The 24,803-nt window shown below is 28.7% G+C and overlaps 1 pseudogene; it reads left to right on the top strand.

The window, feature by feature from the left end:
* Positions 1 to 4,195: 4,195 nt before the first annotated feature.
* Positions 4,196 to 8,640, top strand: LOC118045285 (disease resistance protein RUN1-like; annotated as a pseudogene).
* The last annotated feature ends 16,163 nt before the right edge of the window (positions 8,641 to 24,803 follow it).

Below are 24,803 nucleotides of genomic sequence, written 5' to 3'. Positions count from 1 at the left end.
TCATGGGCAAGTAAGAAATGTTTATTTTGGATGTAATAAATATTCATATTAGAATATAATATTCATCTCTCAAATCCCTAATCCAGTTGATCATATAAATAATTGTTACCTTTTATAAATATGATTATTGCATTGCTAATAATTTGCAATAAAGATGATGAACATCTTTTAGTGAATTAAGTTCAATTATAGAAAATCCTGTACAAATTATACAAAATCCTGCTTTAAGTTCTTGGAACCTCGCTTTGGGATTAATTAGCGAGAATAAGAAAATTCTCTGTGAATTATATAAAATTTATTAGTAATCATCGATAAAATATTTATTATAAGTTATCAATATTAAATAATGATTTATTTTCTAACATAAACTATTGAATGGGATTTGTATATAAAAATAATTAAATTGAGATTTTTTAATTATTTTTAAACATATCACAGTTTTAATCGGTGAACGGTCTATCATATAAATTATAAAAAAATATTTTATATATATATATATAGTAATAACAAATTAAATGATAGTAACGTTATTATAAAGAATATGTTATACTCATTGTCAAATTGGATGAGTTACCGTGGAGAAGGATGCTCATTGTCAAACTGCTATTCCTATCACATTATTATAAAGAATAAAAGCAACGGAAGAATATTGTTTGAATATAAACGAATAGCAGCGACTGTGGTCCACTTGGGAATTGGGACTATGCATATATTCAGTGCATCGTATTCGGTTCCTTCCTGGTGAGATGCCAAATTGGTTGAGCAGTGGAGAATAAAAGCAACGGTTGGGATTCATTTGATCTCGTACACCTTAAAGAATGGAGGGTCCCTGCAATTAAAAAATGTACGTTGTCGAGGTACTTTTTCTTTCAATTTTTCTTGCACAAGAAGAAACACACAATTAGCACTCCAAATTAATATTTTTTTTATATATATATAATTATACTCCGTCAGCAACTACCTTAAAATTACCTCAAAATTCCCTGCATGTGTTACATTTTTATCTTTTATAATTATAATTATTGCATTGCTAATAATTTGCAAGCAAGCATATTCTTTCTCTGAAAAGGGCTTGAGAAAACCCTAAGCATAGTATATAATCAAAGTCTGTTTATTAAATCATCAAAATATCAAAGTCTGTTTTCAAATACTATGACTACAGTTTATATATAGAAACAACCAAATATAAAAATTATTTTTTAAAAGATAGAAAAAACAGAAGAGCTTGATAATATTTAATAAAAAAAATAAAATAGAAAAATTATTCCTTTTTAAGTAGAAAAAAATTTATAAAGATTTAATAATACTGAATAAAAAAAATTAAAATATTCTTTCTCTAAAAAAGGCTTAAGAAAACCCTAAGCATTGTAGATAATCTCTTATATATAGGAATCTCTTTATTAAATCATCAAAATATCAGAGTATATTTCCAAATACTATTACTACAGTTTATATATATAAATAAATAAATAAAAACAATTAAGTAGAGAAATTATCCTTTTATATATTTTCTTGTTCTTTAGCTTCATTTTCGGCTTTGGCTTCTGATTCTTTGGCTTTAGGTACAACCTAAGTAGGTCAAGCTTCTGCTTCTTTGTTCTTGTTCCTTTATATATATGCATTCTCAATTTCATAAAAAAAAATTAATTACTCCTTGAAATCTTAAAAAATAGTATTTAATCCTTATGTTATTATATTCATTTCTAATTTAATTTTTTTCGTCCATTCATCTTTTTATTTATTTAATAGCTTAAGTAATTTTTAGATCAAAGCTAAATAGTTTACTATTAAAGGCATTTTTTTGAAATAAAATAATATTAAATTAAGCATGCTCAACATTGTTCAAATTATTAATTAATTATAATTAACTTGAGGTTTAGAAGAAAACAAAAGGGAAGGAAAAAATTATCTCCCCCCACAACCATAAACATAACCCCTTTCCAGACCAGTCCTCTGGTAAATAAAATGATGGTCCCATAAATAGCTTTTTTTTCTTTCCAGCCCGCCAAGCAGTTTGGTTTCCCTCGCTGGACCACCTTAGCACGAGAATAACACTATAATTTAAAAGTAGTTTGAAGTATCATTAAACCTGATACAAATGAATAACTGATAATAATATAATTGGGATTTAAAAAAAATCATAAAAAAATGACTTAAAAAAAACCAAAAATTAAACAACTGATAATAATATAATTAAAATAATACAAAATTGTTTAAAAAGCAATTTGAAACCAATTAATCTTAAAAAAAAAAACAAAAAGAAACACCCGATGAAAACCAATTCATGAAAAAATAATTGGATATTAATTTAGACTAAAAGGATGAAATAATAAAAACAAAAGGAGAGTTTGAGGGTATTCATTTTATTGTTCAAAGGAACGCAAAAATGCATTCCAAGTATGGAGTGTTTTATTGTTATAAAGTTTTTCAAACTTACAATATATAGAGAGAGAGAGAAATAAAAAGAAAAAAGAGCAAAAGGAAACAGCCCATTAGATTTTCATTCAGTATGAGAGTGAGAATGAGAGAGAGGTAATTTCGACTATACATAGAACTCCATTTATCCTGTTGTTAATTTTTTAATGACGCGTATTAGGTGTTTGATAAAATTCCTCAGCTGGAAAAAAAAACCATGTTTAGAATGTTTTAGTCCTTTTCGAGTGGAAAGTGGTGTGAAAGTGGGAAGTACTCTGAGAGCTTTATGCTACTTTCTATCTTAGACGTAATGGTTTTGGCAAAAAGAAACAAATAAAAGTTAGTCTTCGCACTGCTTTAGCCCAAGAGTCTTACATGGTTGCCTTGGATTGATTAACAGGAAGAAGTCTCAAAGTTTTTAGAAAGAAACAGTTTCTTTCCTTTTCAAAACCAATCTCTGAATCAAAATCTTTGTTACTTCGACTTCAGTAATGTTATCGCGTGGACCCAGTTATTGTGGAAACTTTGCAAAGGATCTCGAAGAAGAAAAATGATTGCATTGCTAATAATTTGCAAGAGAGAATTCTTTCACTGAATAGAAAAAAATATTATTTTTAAAATAACAACAAGTAAATTTAAAATTAGCATTTTTTAAATAAAAAACTAGAAATTCCTGATAATATTGAATAAAAAAATAAAATACAAAAATTATTCTTTTCAAGTAGAAAAATTATAGAAGTTTAATAATTCCGAATAGAAATAAATAAAATTTCTAAACTAAATAAAAATATTTGATAAAAATATTTTCTATCCCAAAAATTCTTATATCAAAATCTCATTTATCATATTTTATTGATAAATAATAAAAGACATGACATACAATTAAACTATATTTGAAATAAAATTGATAAAAGACATTACATACAATTAATGATGGGATGGTATATAAAAATGATTAAATTGAGATTTTTTCAATTACCTTTAAACATATCATGGTTTTAATCGGTGGACAATACTGTTAAATAATATATTTATTTTATTTTATTTATTAAGACTAGAGTATTATTTTCAGTTTAACACATATATATAAGCTCTTTGTATTTAGATTAAGCAAAAACAATAATGCAAATCAATTAAGGAGAATTCTAGCCTCATTTCTTTTCATATTCGTATTTATTTTTATGTTAATTGAATTATTTTAACAGATACACCATGTAAATTATAAGAAAAAAATATTTATTTTTCTGATATATATATAGTAATAACAATTCAATGATAGTAACGAGAAAATAGAAATTAGTTTGAATAAATGGTAGCAGTTTCTATCATGATATATCTAGGAAGAAGTTCGGAGAATAGAATAAAGTCAAATATTCTTAATAAAAAAAGAAAAAGAAAAGAGAACACATTCTTAATAAAAAAGAAAAGAAAAAAAAAAGAGAACACAGAAAGAAATAAAATATGTTTGTAATAAATATAAAAGATGCATGAAAATATTAAAGAATAAGAAAGAGATATAGAATCTCTTTGTAAATTTTCATCAAACTTAATTACAATTATATTATAATTTCTGTCCTAAAATTATTAAAAATATAGTATTAGAATTACATAATACTCGGTTTCAATATATAATTAAAGAGTCTTTCCTGAATCAAATAATAAAAATATCGGATAACACTTTTGGATGAATTGTTAAGTAGGGACTGTTTGGGGTCCTGACAAGGCTGATTTTATTTGAATATATTATTTGATTAGTGTTGACTGCATTGACTGGAAATTTCAGTATTCCATATCATTGCTTTACTCTGCAGCTGACTTCTCTGTTCCATTGCTACCATTTCATAGCTAACTCTTTGTTATATTTAACTTACTCTTCTTTGCTTCTTTGCTTCTTGCTCATAACGATAACTTGAAAGCCTTACGTTCAGATAGATAATCATTCACCAGTTCATCCTATATCATTCTATTTAATTTACAAATGCTGAAAGAAAAACGCAAGCAATCCAAAGATGAAGAAATCGATTCATCCTCGCGAAAGAGAAGAAAAGCTGACCTCAGTAAGCCTATATAGAGAATACAATTAACCTCATTTTAATATCATAGCTTTGGAATTTCATAGCTAACTCTTTGTTATATTGCTCCATTGGTAATTGACTGTGCCTTGATTTCTGCAACTGCCATGACAGAGCTAGAGTCTTCTCGATCTAGACCAGAAGGGGCCTATGATGTCTTCTTGAGTTTTAGAGGAGAAGACACTCGCAAGACATTTACAGATCATCTATATGCTGCCTTGGTCCAAGCAGGAATCCACACTTTTCGAGATGATGATGAACTTCCGAGAGGAGAAGAAATCTCCCATCATCTCCTCAGGGCAATTCAAGAATCAAAGATATCCATAGTTGTCTTCTCAAAAGGTTATGCTTCTTCTAGATGGTGTCTCAATGAACTTGTAGAGATTCTGAAGTGCAAAAGGAAGAAAACCGGTCAGATTGTTCTTCCTATATTCTATGACATTGATCCTTCAGATGTGAGAAAACAGACTGGCAGTTTTGTAGAGGCATTTGATAAGCATGAAGAGCGTTTTGAAGAGAAGTTGGTGAAGGAGTGGAGAAAAGCTCTTGAGGAGGCTGGAAATCTATCTGGATGGAATCTCAATGATATGCCAAATGGGTATGCCTTTTCTTTCTAAATTTCACTTGCAGACGCTTATGGAGTAATTTTACATTACATTTTTCAATGTGAAGTAACAAAATATTTCTTTTTAGCATACTTAATTGACTTGCTATCGATGACTTGCTTTTTTTCTGTGAGCAGGCATGAAGCAAAATTTATCAAAGGGATTATCGAGGATGTGTTGAATAAATTAGATCCCAAGTACTTATATGTTCCTGAGCACCTAGTAGGTATGGATCGGCTTGCTCGCAAAATTTTTTACTTTCTAAACACTGCAACAGATGATGTACGCATTGTGGGCATACATGGGATGCCAGGAATAGGAAAGACGACTATAGCAGAAGTTGTATTTAATCAACTCTGCAATGGATTCGAGGGAAGCTGCTTTCTTTCGAATATCAATGAAACATCAAAACAATTCAATGGTCTGGCTCTTTTACAAAAGCAACTTCTTCATGATATTTTAAAACAAGATGTTGCTAACATCAATTGTGTCGATAGAGGAAAGGTTCTGATCAAAGAGCGGCTTCGTCGCAAAAGAGTTCTTGTTGTTGCTGATGATGTGGCTCGTCAGGACCAGCTAAATGCTTTGATGGGAGAGCGAAGTTGGTTTGGTCCCGGAAGTAGAGTAATTATTACAACAAGAGATTCAAATGTTCTTCCTGAAGCAGATGAAACATATCGGATCAAAGAATTGACACGAGATCAGTCCCTTCGGCTTTTCAGCTGGCATGCCTTTAAGGACACCAAGCCAGCAGAAGATTATATTGAGCTTTCGAAGGATGCAGTTGATTACTGTGGAGGACTTCCTTTAGCTCTTGAGGTTATAGGAGCTTGTCTGTACGGGAAAAACAAAGATAGACGGGAACGTGAAATTGACAACTTGAGCAGAATTCCAAACCAAGATATTCAAGGAAAGCTTCTAATAAGTTATCACGCACTTGATGGTGAACTACAAAGTGCATTCCTTGATATTGCATGCTTCTTTATTGGTATAGAGAAAGAATACGTCGCAAAAGTGCTAGGAGCCCGTTGCCGTTACAATCCAGAAGTTGTTTTGGAAACTCTCCATGAAAGGTCTCTGATTCAATTTCATGTGTAAAATTAAAGATAAAAGGCCGTTTTTTGAAGAGATGGTAACCATGCATGATCTATTACGAGACATGGGAAGGGAGGTCGTCTGTAAAGCGTCTCCCTTGCTTCTTGGAAAAAGGACCAGAATTTGGAATAAAGACGATGCATGGAATGTACTTGACCACCAGAAGGTAAGAGCTCGATGCATACACGAAAGCATAGCCATGCGTATTTTCTAGTTAAACTTATTACAAATAATTGTATTGAACTTGTATTGTTTTTTTTTTTAGGGTACGGATGTTGTAGAGGGTCTTGCACTGGATGTCAGAGAATCAGAAGCTAAATTTCTTAGCGCAGGATTATTTGCAGGAATGAAATGCTTAAATTTACTCCAAATCAATGGAGTACATCTCACCGGATCCTTCAAACTGCTTTCTAAAGAGTTGATGTGGATTTGTTGGCATGAATGTCCTTTGAAATATTTTCCATCAGATTTTACCTTGGACAATCTTGTTGTTCTTGATATGCAGTACAGTAACCTCAAAGAACTATGGAAGGGAAAAAAGGTGAGAAACATGCTGCAATTCCCAAAATTTCTCCTGTATGTAATTTATATTTACATTTTACGACTTCTTATTATTAATTTTAATTATTTTGCGCTCTATTATAATAGATTCTCAACAGGCTAAAAATTCTTAATCTCAGTCATTCTCAGAACCTTCTTAAAACACCAGATTTGCACAGTTCAAGTCTAGAGAAACTAATTCTGAAAGGTTGCTCGAGTTTAGTTGAGGTGCATCAATCAATTGGAAATTTAACGAGCATCGTTTTCTTGAATCTGGAGGGATGTTGGAGGCTAAAGAATCTCCCTGAAAGCATTGGCAATCTAAAGTCTCTTGAAACTCTGAATATTTCTGGGTGTTCACAACTTGAGAAATTACCAGAACACATGGGTGATATAGAATCCTTAACTGAGCTGCTAGCCGATGGGATTGAAAATGAGCAATTTCTCTCTTCAATTGAACAATTAAAGCATGTCAGAATGTTATCATTAGGTGGATACAGTTCAGCTCCATCAAGTTCTTCTTTGATTTCAGCAAGTGTTTCGAATTTGAAACGTTGGCTACCAACTTCTTTCATTGAATGGATATCAGTGAAACGTCTTCAACTTTCTAATAGTGGTTTGTCTGATCGAGCAACATACTGTGTTGATTTTAGGAGTTTTTCCTCTCTAGAAAAACTAGATCTATCAAGAAACAAATTCTCTAGCCTGCCTTCTGGGATCGGCTTCCTTCCCAAGCTAGGGTTCTTGAGAGTTGGTCAATGCGACAATCTTGTATCAATTCCAAATCTTCCCTCAAGTTTAGGTACATTGGTTGCATTTGATTGCAAATCATTGGAAAGAGTTAGAATACCAATCGAGTCAAAAGGAGAACTACATGTAAATCTAGTTGGAAGTCATTCATTAAAAGAGATTCAGGGCATCGAAGGTCTAAGTAATAGTTGGTGGATTATTGATGTTAATGACCGTAGTCATTCACCAAAGAAATTACAGAAAAGCGTTGTTGAGGTATTATTTCTTTCAATCTCTCGTTCACACAAAAATAAACATACACAATTGGCACATACATTGATTAATATCTAAAATCTTAGCATTCCTTGAAATATATACGGGTAATAATCATTATTATTAATATTATATTTAAAAAAATAAATACCATCTTTAAAAATATTTTTTATTTTTCTTATTTAATCTAAAAAATTAAATATTATATTTAATAATATTTTTTATTAAATATTTAAAGTCTGATTGGTTTTATTTTTTATTTCTTGATTTTATGATAATATATATTTATACAGGCAATGTGCAACGGTCGTCACGTGTATTGTATTAAACACATTCATGGTGAGATGCCAAAATGGATGAGCTACAATGGAGAAGGATGCTCATTGTCATTCCATATACCTCCAGTCTTCCATGGCTTAGTTCTTTGGTTTGTCCGTCAACTTGAGAAGGAAGATTATTATTACTTCAACATTATTATTATTATAAGAAATAAAAGCAACGGTATTCAATTGTTTAAAGGTTATGGATCACCAGGAACTGAGGGATGGATAAGATACATAAGTAGAAGTGAAATGGCAATGGAAGATTACTGTGGAGATGACGAATTGGAACTATACATTTATACAAAGCTAACAGAGTGTGCAGTGCGCAACGGTCTTCCATTCTACCCCGTACACATTAAAGAATGTGGGGTCCATGTGATCGCAGAGAAGTCAGATTCATTTGAAGAGTTAGAAGTGGGAAGAAATACAATGATGCCTTCACCACCGCCATATCATTTGCTTCCTCATCCTCATTGTGGATCAATCACAGCGTCTACACTTAAGCAATGGAGTGACTATTTATTTGCGAAGCTGCAAGAATATAGCCTCAGTTTAATTCTTGATGGTAAGAACAAATATTTCATTTAGTTATTTTTATTCTATTCTATTTAATATATGAGATTAAATATTATCTTTAATTATTTCATTATTATTATTTAATCCAAAAAATTAAATATCATTTTTAATAAAAAAAATTAAATATTTAAGGCTTTTTGGTAAGAATACATATTTCCTTTAGTTATTTCTATTTTATTCTATTTAATTTAAGAGATTAAATATTATCTTTAATTATTTTATTTTTCTTATTTAATCTTAAAAAATTAACTATTATCTTTAACAATATTTTTTATTGAATATTTAGAGTCTCCTTGGTTTTATTTTTTTTCTTGGTTTTATGATAATATTTTTCTTATTTAATATAAAAAATAAATATTATCTTTAATAATTAGATCTATCGAATATCACTCAAAAAAATAAATTATATCTTTAATAATTATTTTTTGAAAAAAAAAAGCCAACAATCACTAACATATTTTATTAAAATCACTTTAGTTTATTTAGGGAATATTGAAAACTGATTTTTGTTTTGTTACATTTAAGTAAAAAAAATTGAATAATGTTTTTATATTTTATTCAAATTCAATATTTTAAAACAAAAATGAAAACAAAATGATATTAACCTTTTTTATTATAAAGTAAGTTTCTTAATTAAAAGTGAAGGGGATTTGTTTGTAATAATAAAATGCATATATAATCATGCACGGTTAACTTTATTTCCAAACTTGAAAGTTGTACTGAATTTGATGGTTTTATAGGTATGAAGGAGCTGGATGGATGAGATAGCACAAGATTATTTTACATAAAGATGCTTGAAGTTACTCAAAATTAATACTGTATTTCTATCTGATGTATTGATATGTATTTAAATAGTTGGCTTGAAGATCATTTTCCAAGCTTGGAAGTTTTATTGAATACTCTTTGAAATCTTTTCCATCCGTTTTTATATTGGACAACCATATTGTTTCATCATTTTCCAAGCTTGGAAGTTGTTAATTATTATCCATGATGTAATTTATATTTTCAAGTTATAAATTTTGATGAATATTGTTTCATTTTTTTCCTCACTTCAACAGATGAAAATCCTTGATGTTGTTAGTTAGAAATTAAATTGGTTTTTAGGAAGAGATTATTGATTGGAAACAAGAGCAAAAGAAAAAAGCAAACACCCCATTTGATTTTCAATCAGTATTAGAGTGAGAAAGAGAAAGGCCAAGGTGGTCCTTGAATATTTTGTTTTTTTTTTGTCTCGCTCACTAGGGCAAGCCATTTTTTTCAAAATTTCAAATAGCATGCCATCAAAAAGAATTTTGTTCAATCCCAATCCCACATTGTCTGTAGAAGTATTTACTTTTGATTGTACACTTTGTTATTTTCCAATCCCTCCTTAGTTCTACAACCATTTCTCTACTCTCTATGCTCTTGGCTTGCTAAAAACTAAAGAAAACACATTGCTCTAGTTGCCTGCCTTCACTCTTTAGATTGCTCAACAAATCCATTGAGACCTTCTCCATGTTAACACATCACATAATGGCTACTCTAAAAAAATTAGCCATAAACATTGAACACCTTGAGCAATCAACGTGCCTTGCTTCACAATATCCATCGCTCATAAATCTTTCTTTTGAGATGTCGCCGGGAGTTTAATCTCCGAGTGTAAAAATTATGTATAAATTTCCATTATTTCCTTCCATCCATTACTTGTCCTTTATGAAGATTCTATGTATGAAATCTCAGAATCTTTTCGAGTATAACTTAGGATCAACAGCTGAGATAGACTTGGGATCCACTTGTAAGGACTTGTATGCAAGAGATGGCATGGACAAATATCTTTGCTTGTCGTAAAAAATACAAGGGCTCAAACCTGGTTATATCAAGGATCCAAGAATTGGCCTCTGTAACATGGTTTGTATTCGGAGCCAATCTGGGCTAGGATTTGAAACAAATGTAGCTATTTTTTCTCCTTTAATTATAAAAATAATAATATTCATGGATTAATTTTCTTATAATTTAAGAAAGCAAGTCCTTTCATCAAATTTTAGATTGACCATCCTCAATGTGTTAAAAGTAGATGTTAATTACCAAGTTGTTGCAAGCAAAAAGACATTCCCTTTCTTGTCATAAAGTTTTGAAGAGCTATCAAAAAGTACTTTTCGTGTATTATTGTCATAAAGTTTTTCAAACTTTCAATATATAGAGAGAAATAAAAATAAAAAGAGCAAAAGGAAACAACCCCCACCCCATCTTTCTTGTTCCCTTTCCCTTCTTTACATGGCTTACTCAATGAAAAAGCAAGCACTAATGCACCTTCTCCACAAGCTACCTCCAATTTCGCCACTATATAAATATTATGGAAAACAAGATAAAAAGAAAAAAAATCAATTATTTTTAAAATTATCTTAAAAAATAAAGCATCAACTATTTATATAATAGCTAAATCTATTAAGATAAATCGAAAATAACTAGTAAAATCAATAACTTGCATTGACGAGTGCAATTTATGATTTTAAATTTTTAAAAAAAATCATTTTTTTTTTAAAATAAAAACATCAACTATTTATATAATAGCTAAATAAATATATTAAAATAAATTGAGAATAACTAGTAAAATCAAGCAAATAATCCAAAAATAACAAGAAAATAAATATATTTCCTAGATCTAATCTGAGTATATTTTGTATCTCGATTGATTAACTTGTTAAGTTTTCGCTAAGCATAAATGAACTTTATCCTAAGAGTCTGTTTGATATTTCTTTATTTATTAATGAAATATTACTTCTACTGAATAGTTATTGAGTTCCGAGTCAATTTACCAGACCGGTCTAAATTTAATAACTATGATTCATAGTGATACAGCTAGTACTTGCACTAAATCTATTAATATATATTTTTTTCTAAATTGAAGATGAATATTTGTTGTTGGCATCAAATAATTTAAAATGAGAATTAAAGAGCAGAGGGTTTAAGCAATATTAAAAGAGAAGGTTTTGTGTAAGTATTAGATAATTGAAATCATCACTAGTTCATTTTCTTTTTTTATTACGCCTTCCGCTTGGCATGCGTGAAACTTCATGTCACTTCATGATACGCTTGTTTTCAACGTTTAAACTGCTTTAATAGCAACGACCATGAAATTACAACTCGAAATTTATTCTTTAGCAATTATATAATGCTCGCTCTTTGACAGTTATTGCATTTCTAATAATTTGCAAGAAAACATACTTTCTCAATCTGCACCTACCATGAAATTACCAATAAGTATTAAAGATATAATAGCAACCACCATGAAATTACATTTCTAATAATTTGCAAGAAAGCATACAATTACTGCTCGAAATTTCCTAGCAATTTAGGGAGGAAACTTCCTTGTGCTCTCTCTTGTACATTATTAGAAAAGCTGTCATTCACTGATTGACTTGCAAAAGTATTTGCAAGAAAGCTAAAGAATTAGAGTTTTTAAAATTTTTAAATTATTAAAAACATCCAATTATTTTTTTTAAAAAAATCAAGAATAAAACGTCAACTATTTATATAATTGCTAAATAAATCTAATAAAATAAATCAGAAATAACTAGTAAATAATCAAAAAATAACTAGAAAATAAATATATTTTCTCAAGATGATTTGACTATGTTTTCTATCTTGATTGAGTGACTTCTAAGTGTTTGCTAAGTATAAACCAACTTTTAGAGTAAAAGCCTATTTGATATTTTTCTTACTTTTACTATTTTACTTCAAAGTTTCAATTCCATATTTGTTTTTTATAATGTATATGTTATTTGATTAATCTGATCATAGGATATGTTAAGCATTGACTCGAATTTACTACTCGAAATTCTCGACTGAAAACTGACTTAAATGCTGGCCACCAACCCTTTTTGCTCGATCTATAGGGAGAGAATCAGGGTAGAAAAATGTTTTCTTATTTCAAGATCGTGGACAATATACTCAAGATTATGGGAAGGTGTTTTTTGTTTGCTAGGAGGATCAATTTGTAGTCGGGATTGGGATGAAATGAGGAGAAAAGAGTCAGCTTTCCATGTACGTTTAACCGAAACCCGGATTTCTGCAGATTTTAGGGACAAAAAGACATCATTTTCGTTTTTCATTGGATATCAAAAATTGTTCTTTTCTTTTCCAGGCAAAATGCACAATTTCAATCAATGTGAAAAGGCATCGTTTTGCTTTAGGTTTTCTTCATTTGGAATAATGTTAACACACCGTTTGGAACTATGCTAAACACACCATTTTAGAACCTTTTGTGCTTCGGTTCCTAGACTTTTCAATTCTTTTATGTAGATCAATTTTCAACTCTTTTCCGTAATTTCTTTTAATTTGCTGATGACTAAATTACAATATCACCTTTAATTTCTTGGTTTCTTTCATTTCAGTCATTGATTCTTTCAATCTTCATTTTTAAGCCAAATGGATTCCCAACTTCAATTTTTTTTTTCAATTAAACCTCAAATTAATTTTTAAAATCGGTTATTAATTTCTAAGTCTATCTCCTTGAACTTCTATTTTCTAATTGCAACCAAATTAAACTAATTTAAGTTTTTTTTTTAATTCAACCCTTAATTATTATCTAAAAATTTTCGAACTCAATTTTTACACGTAATACTTAATTAGTGGTCCAATTTCAATCTTAGCTATATATATAGCTGTGTATTTTTTTCTAATTATTTCTAACATCCCAAAAAAAAAAATTACCAAAATAATAAAATAATTAAAATTAACTAAATTTATAGTTATCATACCCAGCCCGATCCGACAGGTTAACCCAGAACCTAAATGACCCAGGGCTTCGACCGAGTTTATTTTATTGAAAACTCGGGTCTGTAATTGATCCGGAGAAAACTGGTTGACCCATTAGGTCAATCTGGAATCAGGGTGACCCGACAAAACCCGGTAGAGACCCGTTTTGTTTTTTCAAATATGTTTTTTTTTTTAGATAGAGACCCCTTTTTTTATATTTTTCGGTTGTTTACTAACTCATTTCAAAGTACAATATATAAATACTAGAATAATATTTTATTTTTTTCAATGTAAAATAAAATAAATCCTTTTGGTTTAAATACTTCAATTTAAAAGAATAAGATAATATCTTTTTAATATGAGATAAAAAAATATTTTAAAATAATTTTTTAAACTTCATTATAGGCCACATGTATAATCTATATTAAAAGTTATGACATATATCACTAATTATTGACATACTCTTATTACAAACACAATATGATACCCATGTTTTCAACGCTTTACACTGCTTTAATAAATTGTTACAGTAATAGCACAGAGAGGAACGGTTCAAGAAAAAAACAATAATGGAGTTGAAGCAAAATCTGTGTTTGATTTTTTCTTTTTTGTGTTTTCGGTACATTGGTCAACAATAGCTTGGAAGAGTTTGGTATCAGTAACACGTGGACCCAGTTGTTGTGGAAACTATGCAGAGGATCTGCAGGAAGAAAAATGAAATTTGCAAAGTATTTGTGTGTATTATATAATTGTGTTAATTTAAGGATTATTTTTTAGTTGTATCAATTTAGAAATATTTTTTTTTCTTGTGCCCGTTCCCTTTCCTTTCTTTACATGGCTTACTCGATGAAAAAAGCAAACACCCCATTTTGATTTTCAATCAGTATGAGTGAGAAAGAAAGAGAGGACAAGGGGGTCCTCTCTCTCTTTCCTTGCTTTTTTTAACGCTTTAGAAATTTCCTTTCTTTTTTTCCTGTACGTGTTCCCTTTTACCTTTTATAATTATAATTATTGCATTGCTAATAATCTGCAACAAAAATGATGAATATTTTTTTAGTGAATTCAAAATAACAAAAAATAAGGTTTGTTGAGGCTTTTCTTGGAACCTCGTTCTGGGATTAATTAGCGAGAATAAAAAAATCCTGGGCAAATTATACAAAATTTATTATTAATAATCAATATTTATTCTTCATCATCAATATTGAATAATGACTTATTTTCTACTATAAAAATAAATAAATTGAGGTTTTTCAATTACCTTTAAACATATCATAGTTTTGGACGGTACATCTTTTGAATTTATTAAAAAAAACATGTAATGTAAATTATATAAAAAAAATAATTTCTGATATACATAGTAATAATAAATTAGATGATAGTAACTAGAAAATAGGAATTAGTTTGATAAGTTGAGCTCCACGATCAGTGGAGATATCAAGTTTTTTTTATATAATATTATAGTTTTATTGATGAAGTGAGACGAGTTTAAATTTTATAATTTTTACACTTATTCTATACTATAGGAATGCGGTTATGTGGAAAAAAAAAAAAAAAAGGTTTAGTGATAACTGCTTAGCCCAAGAGTCTTTCATGCTTGCCACAGGTTAATTATTTAATCTCATGCTCATTGCCTGCAGCATGTTCTTCCTTTTCAAGCTAAGCGGACGCATCTTTGGCTACATTTACTTAGTCCCTGTTATTTATAAAGCTTATAATTTAGTTCAAGTCAATAAAAACTTAGCAGTAACTTGATAAAAAAACTTATGTTCAAGAGATTAGTTAAAAAATACATAAGTTAACTCGAACACGCATGTTAATTAAAAAAATAAAAGAGACAACATTATCATTCAAAAGTTAGTAATACAATAACCTTTACTTATTTTACAAATAATTAATAACACAAGAAAGGACGGAAGTTAACTACAATAATTTGTTCACTTATCAATGAAATATTACTTCTCCTGTAAATGAATAGAAATAATTTAATTGATTACTGATTACTTGGAAGAAGAAAGCGTATCACTTCTCACTTATAAAAGTAGTTTGAAGTATCATTAAACCGGACAAAAATAAACAACCGATAATAATATAGTTAAGATGATAAGAAATTGTTTAAAAAGCAATTTGAAACCAATTAATCTTAAAAAAACCAAAAAGAAACATGCCATGAAAAAAAGTATTGTTTAAAGGAACGCAAAAATGCATTCTAAGTATGAAGTGTTTTATTGTTATAAAGTTTTTCAAACTTAGAATATATAGAGAGAGAGAAATAAAAAGAAAAAAGAGCAAAAGGAAACAGCCCCCGTCTTTCATGTTCCCTTTCCCTTCTTTACACGGCCTACTCCATGAAAAAGCAAACACGGCTTAAAGATAAAATAGCTTTGATTTACAACCACGGCTTGAAGGGCCTGGAATATAGGACCAGGAAAAATTCATGTATCTATTACTAGACACAATTAATTGTACATTGCTATAATAAAATTACGTATTTATTTTTAAGTGGGAAAAAATTAAGCCATGAGGCCAGGGGTTCTTTGTCTTTACCTATTTTTGTTTTGGCCACCGAATTTATTTTTTTTCAATAAAAGAGAATGTTTTGTGTAACTATTAGATAATTGAAATCATCGCTAATCTCCTTTGTTCATTTTCCTTTTTTCATTACCCCTTCCGCTTGGCATGCGCGAAGCTTTATATCGAATAGCTTGTTTGGCAGTGTGGTAGCGATTGCTTTTCAAATAGTTTTTTGTGCTGAAATACATGTCAATGATGTTTTTTCATTTTTTAAAAATTATTTTTGACATCAGCACATCAAAACGATCCAAAAAGTACAAACCGAATTCAATTTTAACAAAAAAAAAAAACAATTCAAATTTACACCAAACACAGGTGCAAACGCAGAGACAAACGGTCTCGGGGGGCGGCGGCTGGCTTAGAGAAGATAAAAGATTGGGTTTTTTTAGAGTTTCTTTGGGTTTCCTCAATTTTCTATCTAAAACTGCCTCATTACTCTTTTTTTATGCGTTGTGAGAACCTTTATTTATAAGTAAAATATTGTTAGGTTCTTCCTCAACTTTTTTTTTTTCTTTTTATAAATTTTGAATTTTTTTTTGTATTTTGAATTTTTTTAGAAAAAAAAAGCAATATCAATATTGACTTCATAAAAAATATTAATGATTTTAAAAATAATATCGAACAGGTTCAAAAAACCTTTAAAAATTTAAATTCTTTTAATATAACACTAAAAATACTAAAAACAATACAAATATATATCAAGAATATATTTTGTTGGGTTTTCATTATTTTTTGTTAGTTTTGGATTTTTTAGAAAAATTATAAAAAAGATAGATCCAAAATTAGATAACAACACTGGGTCTGTTTTATTGAAAAACTCGGGCCTGCAGTTGACCCAGAGAAAACCGGTCAACCCACCGAGTAGTCTGGAACTCGGATGACCTAACAAAACTTGATAGAAATCCATTTTTTTTTTCAAATGTGTTTTTTCTTCTAGTTAGAGATTTCTATTTTTTTTTTTTTAAATGTGTTTTTTTCTTCTAGTTAGAGCCCTTTATTTTTTTTTTATATATTTTTTAGTTGATTACTAACTCATTTCAAAGTTCAGTATATAAATATTAGAAGAATGTTTAATTTTTTTTAATGTGGGATTTGAAACCTTTTAGTATATATACTCTATGTTTACTAGAAAAAAAATTATGGTTTTTTAATATAGAATAAAAAAGCTTTTTAATTTAAATACTTCAATTTAAAAAAATAAGATATTATCTTTTCAATGTGAAATAAAAAAATCTTTTGAAATAATCTTTTAAACTTTATTATTTATAACATGTATAACTTATATCTACATGAATTGTTTCTTAATTTTTTTATATTAAATATTAAAATCTAAATATATTTTTTTAATTTTTCCTAATTGACCTAAGTCAATCCTTATAACTTGAGACTCAGCTTCTTGACTGAGTCGACACCGACTCAAGCTTGATAATTATGAATAAATTTAATGAAAAAAAAAATTTGGATAAAAATTTGGGTAAAAAATTAAATTATGACATATATCATTTATTATTGACATACTTTTATAACAAACGAAACTTTATATCACTTCATGATACCTGTGTTTTTAACGCTTTACACTGCTTTAATAAGTTGTTACAGTAATATCACAGAGAGAAGAACGGTTCAGGAAAAAATAATAATGGAGATGAAGCAAAATCTCTTTTTGATTTTTTCTTTTTTGTGTTTTTGGTACAGTGGTCAACAATAGCTTGGAAGAGTTTGATAGCAGTAAGATACCTGTTCGACCTCAATAATGTTAACGTGTGGACTCAGTTGTTGTGGAAACTTTGCAAAGGATCTGAATAGAAACAAGTAAATAGAAAAGATATTAATTTTTAAATATAAAAACTAGAAAACCTGATAATATTGAATAAAAAAAATAAAATAAAAAATTATTCTTTTCAAGTAGAAAAAAATATAAAAGTTTAATAATATTGAATAGAAATAAATAAAAGTTTTAAACTAAATAAAAATGACAGAAAAAAATATTTATTATCCTAAAAATTCTTATATTAAAATCTTAATTTATCACATGAACTAAGTCTATATGCTAAAACCGGGGGGAAAAAAAAACAAATGTAACAAAAAAAAGTCTACACAACACAATTAATTATATTAAATTAAGCATGCTCGAGATTGTTCAAATTATTAATTAATTATAATTAACTTCATGTCTTCGGAGGAAACAAAAGGGAAGGACAAAATTATCTTAACGCGTGGATCCAGTTATTGTGTAAACTTTACAAAGGATCTGCAGGAAGAAAAATGAAATTTGCTTGGTTGTTTGGTTTGTTTGTACTTGAGGGGAAAAAAAAAGCACTATTCTTGTAAATAGTTTGCGAGGGGTATAATAAATCTCTCTGTTGAGATTGTAATAATTTAATGAAAACTAAATAAAAAAAAAATTATAAAATTTATTTTTTAATCAAATTGATATTAAAAAATAAAATTAAAAAAAAAAACTAATTAAAAAAATAAAATCTAAATCAACTAGGTTAACTTGTCAAACCTAAGATCCGTATCATAAGAATATGATAACTAAATATATATAAAAAATTAATATTAATGAACTAAATCAAATAAAAAAAAATTAATTACAAAGAAAAAATAAAGAAAAAATAAAAAATAAAAACACTATAACCGAAGAAGATCAGTTTTAGTTATCAATCGAATTTTAGCAAAATCAAGGATCCAAGAATTGGCGTCTGTAACATAGTTTGTATTCTGAGACAATCTGGGCTAGGACTTGAAACAAATGTTGTATACTGTTTGCACTGTCACTTTGCTTACCCTCTTAGGCTCCTTTTATTATAATAAAATAATATCTATGGATTAATTTTGGTATAATTTAAGAAAGTAAGTCCTTTAATCAAATTTTACATTGACCATTCTTAATGTGTTAAAAGTAAATGTTAATTTATAAAATAATATCCTTACTGCGCTATAAAGCTGATATTGCTGTTGATAGCTTTCGCTGGGTTGATCTCTATCATTCTGGGCAAAATATGATTTTCACGCAGTTATAGCTCGTTATGGCTGTTTGATTGGAATTGATAATGCTAAAAGCACTTTTACATATTTGACAGCAGCAAGGGAAGGGTGTTAATCTGCAGTTTGATACAAAAGCTCATGGCCAAGTAAGAAATGTTTATTTTGGATGTAATAAATATTCATATTAGAACGTAATATTCATCTCTCAAATCTCTAATCCAGTTGATCATATAAATAATTGTTTTAATTAATAACTATAAGAAATAAAACCCCTTACTAGTTGATTACTTGAATAAAAACTCAAGCTTGTCGAGCAAAGTAAATAAATTAATTAACCAGGGTTACTAGAGGAGTTATTTGCCAGGATTGAGTTATAAAACAGTTTATAGATGTCGTTCACATATTTTTCAAGTTTCGTGGAATAGTAGTGGAATAATGTTTTTAATATTTAAAAATTAAAAAATATGGTGTAGCTGTTTTGTATAAATTGTAAATTAAAAATACAGAGAGAAGAACGGTCTAAGACAGAACAATAATGAGGACCTCAATAATGTTAACGTGTGGGACCCAGTTGTTGCATCCACCACGAATGTTCCAGCTCAATATTTACCAGCACTACACGCTTGAGAAATTTCTTTGCTTTTTTTCCTCTACGTACTGTTACCTTTTACCTTTTATAATTATGATTATTGCATTGCTAATAATTTGCAAGAAAGATGATGAACTTTTTTTAGTGAATTAAGTTCAATTAGAGAAAATCCTGTGCAAATTATACAAAATCCTGCTTTAAGTTCATGGAAGCTCGCTTTGGGAATAATTATTTATTTTCTAGCATAAACTATGTTTGAAATAAAATTGATAAAAGATGTGATTACACAATTATTGATGGGATCGTATATAAAAATAATTAAATTGTGATTTTTTAATATCTTTAAACATATCATGGTTTTAATCGTAAACAATACATCATGTAAATTATAAAAAAATATTTATTTTTCTGGTATATATATATATATATATATATATATATATATATAACAAATTAAATGATAGTAATAAGAAAATAGGAATTAGATTGAATAAATGATACACGTTCCTGTCATGATATATCTAGGAAGAAATTCAAAGAATAGAACAAAGTCAAGAATTCTTAATAAAAAAAGAAAACACATAAAGAAATAAAATATGTCTGTAATGAATATAAAAGATGGATGAAAATATTAGAATAAGAAAGAGATATAGAATCTGTTTGTAAGATTTCTAAAAACTTAATTACAATTACATTATAATTTCTTCCCTAAAATTATTCAAAATATAGTATTAGAATTACATAATGCTATGTTTTAATATATATAATTAAAGAGTCTCTACTGAACCAAATAATAAAATATTGTATAACTCTCTTTTGGATGAATTGTTAACGGAGGAGGGACTGTTTTGGGTCCCCGTCTTGGCTGATTTTATTTGAATATTTTATTTGATTAGTCCATTTATAGGTTGACTCTACTATTCCTGCCTTGCATTGACAGTAAATTTCACTAGAAATTTCTAGTAATTTACACATGAAATTTCCTGGTGATAAAGCAATAAAGTCCCAAACTTCAAGAATTTCTCTTCTTTTCCTTTTGTATTTTCTCATTTTCTTGGCATGCGCGCAGCTGCTTCATGGAAAAAACGTTTCAGATGCGGAAAATATAAATAAATGTGGAAAGAGCGGAAAAAAAATTCCCAAATAAAGATATCTTTTCGTCCCTTGGTATCGTGTGCATATTATTTTAGAAAATCAATTCAATCATACTCCAAAGAACACTTATACTCCAATATCAGCAACCGAAAGTTACCACTCTAAATTCCAGCTAAATAATAAATATTGTGTTTTAAAATATTTTTTATTTTAAAATATATTAAAATAATATTTTTTATTTTTAAAATTTATTTTTAATATTATTACATCAAAACTATGTAAATTTTTTTTTTTCAGAATATCAATTCAACCGTACTCCAAAGAACACTCATACTCCAATATCAGCAACCACCACGAAAGTTACCGCTCTAAATTCCAGCTCAATAATTTATTCTTTGACAATTATTGCATTGCTAATAATTTGCAAGGAAACATACTTTTAATTATAAGAGTCTATTTGATATTTTTCCAACTTTTACTATTTTACTTCAAAGTTTCAATAATTGTTTTTTCATTACATATTCTTTCCAACGTGTAATAATTTGGAACCACTCGCAATAAATAAAGCCAGCAAAGGCAGATGTTTTTGTCTATGTATACATGAACTGCTGATTCGATTTGAACACCCCATTTCTCCGATTCAATAACTTCAGTTGCAAAACTTCTCTCTCCGATTGCTGCAATTTCATAGCTAACTCTTTGTTATAGAGAGGTAGCTAACTCTTCTTTGCTTCTTTCTTGTTTTAATTTCATGTCTTTACCAATAACAATAATGTGAAAGCTTTGCTTGTTTCATGTTTAACTTCAGTTGCTATTGTCTTATGCTTTCTCATTATTAAGCTTAAATTGCTAATTGGTTGTTCCTTAAATTCTGCAGCTGAAATGGCAGAGCCAGAGTCTTCACTGATTTAATTGGAAATTATTTGCGAGAAAGCTAAAAAGAATTAGAGTTTTTTAATTTATAAAATTATAATTCTAAATTCTAAAAAAAATTCAATTATTTTTAAAATTATTTTAAAAAAATAAAACATCAACTATTTATATAATAGCTAAATAAATCTATTAAAATAAATTCAGAATAACTAATAAAATCAAGCAAATAATCCAAAAATAATAAGAAAATAAATATATTTCCTAAATCTAATTTGAGTATATTTTTTATCTTGATTGACTGACTTGTCAAGTCTTTATTCAGTATAAACAAACTTTATTCTAAAAGTCTGTTTGATATTTCTTCACTTATCTATGAAATATTACTTCTACTGTACAGAATAGAAATAAAAATTAGATGATAATATTTATTCTAAAAGTCTTCGTTAAGGATAAATGAATTTTATTCTAAGAGTTTGTTTGATATTTCTTTATTTATTAATGAAATATTACTTCTACCGTATAGTTATTGGGTTCTGAGTCGATCCACCGGGTCAATAGGTGAACAATATATTCTTTGAATTTATTAGAAGAAATGTGTAATGTAAATTATAAAAAATAATATTTTTCTTATATATATATATAATAATAAATTAGATGATAGTAACAAGAAAATAGAAATTAATTTGAATAAATGGTAGGAGTTTCTATTTTGATATATCCAGGGAAGAAGTTCGAAGAATAGAATGAAGATAAAAAAAAGAAAAAAATTGTGTTACATTTTTATCTTTTCTAATTATAATTATTGCATTGCTAATAATTTGCAAGAAAGAATATTCTTTCTCTGAAAAGGGCTTGAGAAAACCCTAAGCATATATAGGAATCTCTTATAGGAATCTCTTTATTAAATCATCAAAATATGAAAGTCTATTTCCAAATACTATTACTACAGTTTTATATATATATATATAAAATAGAAACAACTAAATAGAAAAAATTATTATTATTTAAATAAAAAACTAGAAAAGCCTGATAATATTATTGAATAAAAAATAAAATAGAAATTTAATCAATTAAAAGTTAAAAAAATATTGTTTAACTATTTTGTATAAATTCTAAAGTTAAGGAGTCTTTTGTGCTTGGTGAAATACCTCACAATAAAGTTAATAAATAAGAACACAAGAAAGGACCAAAGTTAATAAATAATAGCATGCACGAAACTTCATGGTACCCATGTTTTCCACGTTTTACACTGCTTTAATAGATTGTTACAGTAAGAGCACAGAGAGAGGAACGGTACAAGACAGAACAATAAAGGAAGGGCTGACGTTCAGTGAGGACATCCTCCAGCTCATCAGATCCAGCTCAAGTTGTTGCAACTACCGCGAAAGGAACGCATTGATGTTAACGCATGGACCCAGTCGCTGCAACCAGCACGAAATTACCACTCCAAATTCCAGCTCATTTGTTATATATATAGTAATAACAAATGGTTAGAATGCTTTAGTCCTTTTCGAGTGGAAAGTGGTGTGAATGTGGGAAGTACTGTGAGAGCTTTATGCCACTTTCTATCTTTGATGTGATGGCTTTGGCAAGAAGAAACAAATAAAAGTTAGTGTTCGCACTGCTTTAGCCCAAGAGTCTTTCATCGTCGTTGCCTTGGATTGGATTGATTGACAGGAAGAAGTCTGAATGTTTTTAGAAAGAAGCAGTCTTCATTGCTTTTCAAAACCAATCTCTGTTTCTATTACCAAAAACAAAGGTTGGGAATTCATAGGTATTTTAGTTTTTTAATTGAAATGAAATGTTTTAATTTTGGAGTGTTTCAGCGTGTCATTTCAGGGTTGTATTGTTCATATATATATATATATATATATATAAACCAGAAGAGCTTGATACTATTTAATAAAAAAAAAATATATTCCTTTTCAAGTACAAACAAAATTATAAATATTTAATAATACTGTATAAAAAATTAAAAATTCTAACCTAAATTTAAAAAAAAAATTGTCATTGGCTAATTGACTTGTGCTCTCTCTTGTACATTATTAGAAAAATTGTCATTGACTAATTGACTTGCAAAAGTATTTGGAAGAAAGCTAAAGAATTAGAGTTTTTAATATTTTTAAATTTTTAAAAAACATCCAATTATTTTTTTAAAAAATAAAGAATAAAACATCAACTATTTATATAATTGCTAAATAAATCAGAAATAACTAGTAAATAATCCAAAAATAACTAGAAAATAAATATATCTCCTCAATATAATTTGAGTATGTTTTCTATCTTGATTGACTGACTTGCTAAGTATTTGTTAAGTATAAACGAACTTTACTCTAAAGGTCTGTTTAATATTTTTCTTACTTTTACTATTTTACTTCAAAGTTTCAATTTCATATTTTTTTACAATGTATATGTTATTTGATTAGTCTGATCATAGGGTATGTTAAGCATTGACTCGAAATTAGCACTTGAAATTATGGACTGGAAACTAGCTTAAATGCTGGCCACCAACCCTTTTTTGCTCGTTCCATAGGGAGAGTAGAAAATGTGATTTCTTATTCAAGATCGTGGATAGTACGCTCAAGATTATGGGAAGGTGTTTTTTGTTTACTAGGAGGATTCATCCGTCTATGAATGTTGTTGGTAGCCGATGGGTCTACAAAATTAAACGCATATCTGATGGTAGCATTAAGAGGTATAAGGCGCGCCTGGTTGCTAGGGGCTTCACTCAGCAAGAAGGTATTGATTACTCAGAAACTTTTAGTCCTGTTATCAAACAGGCAACAGTCCACTTAGTGTTCTCCAGTGCAGTTTCGAGTGGTTGGAAAATTCATCAGCTTGACATTCATAATGCATTTCTAAATGGAGTCCTTGATGAAGAGGTTTACATGAAACAACCTCCAGGTTTTGTTGATTCTGCACTCCCGGGTCATGTATGTCGATTGCATAAATCTCTATATGGGTTAAAACAGGCTCCGCGGGCTTGGTACACTCGTCTGAATGATTTTCTATTATCCATTGGTTTCCGTGCTTCTAAAGTGGATACCTCATTGTTTATCTTCTCGGTTGGTAGTGATATTTGTTATCTTTTGGTTTATGTTGATGATATTCTGCTTACGGGTAATAATGGATCTCTGCTACAACGACTCATTCAGCTACTGAGCTCAAAATTTAAACTTCGGGATTTGGGTGATGTTCATTATTTCTTGGGTATTGAAGTGCAGTGTACTGGTCTGGGACTTATGCTTTGTCAACATAAATATACACTTGATATCCTCACACGAGCTGGTATGTTATCCTGTAAACCAGTTGATACTCC

The sequence above is a fragment of the Populus alba genome, chromosome 19 (assembly GCF_005239225.2).
Source record: "Populus alba chromosome 19, ASM523922v2, whole genome shotgun sequence".
Classification (NCBI taxonomy): domain Eukaryota; kingdom Viridiplantae; phylum Streptophyta; class Magnoliopsida; order Malpighiales; family Salicaceae; genus Populus; species Populus alba.
Note: the sequence above shows the minus strand (reverse complement) of the source record. Positions and strands in the feature narration are given on the sequence as shown.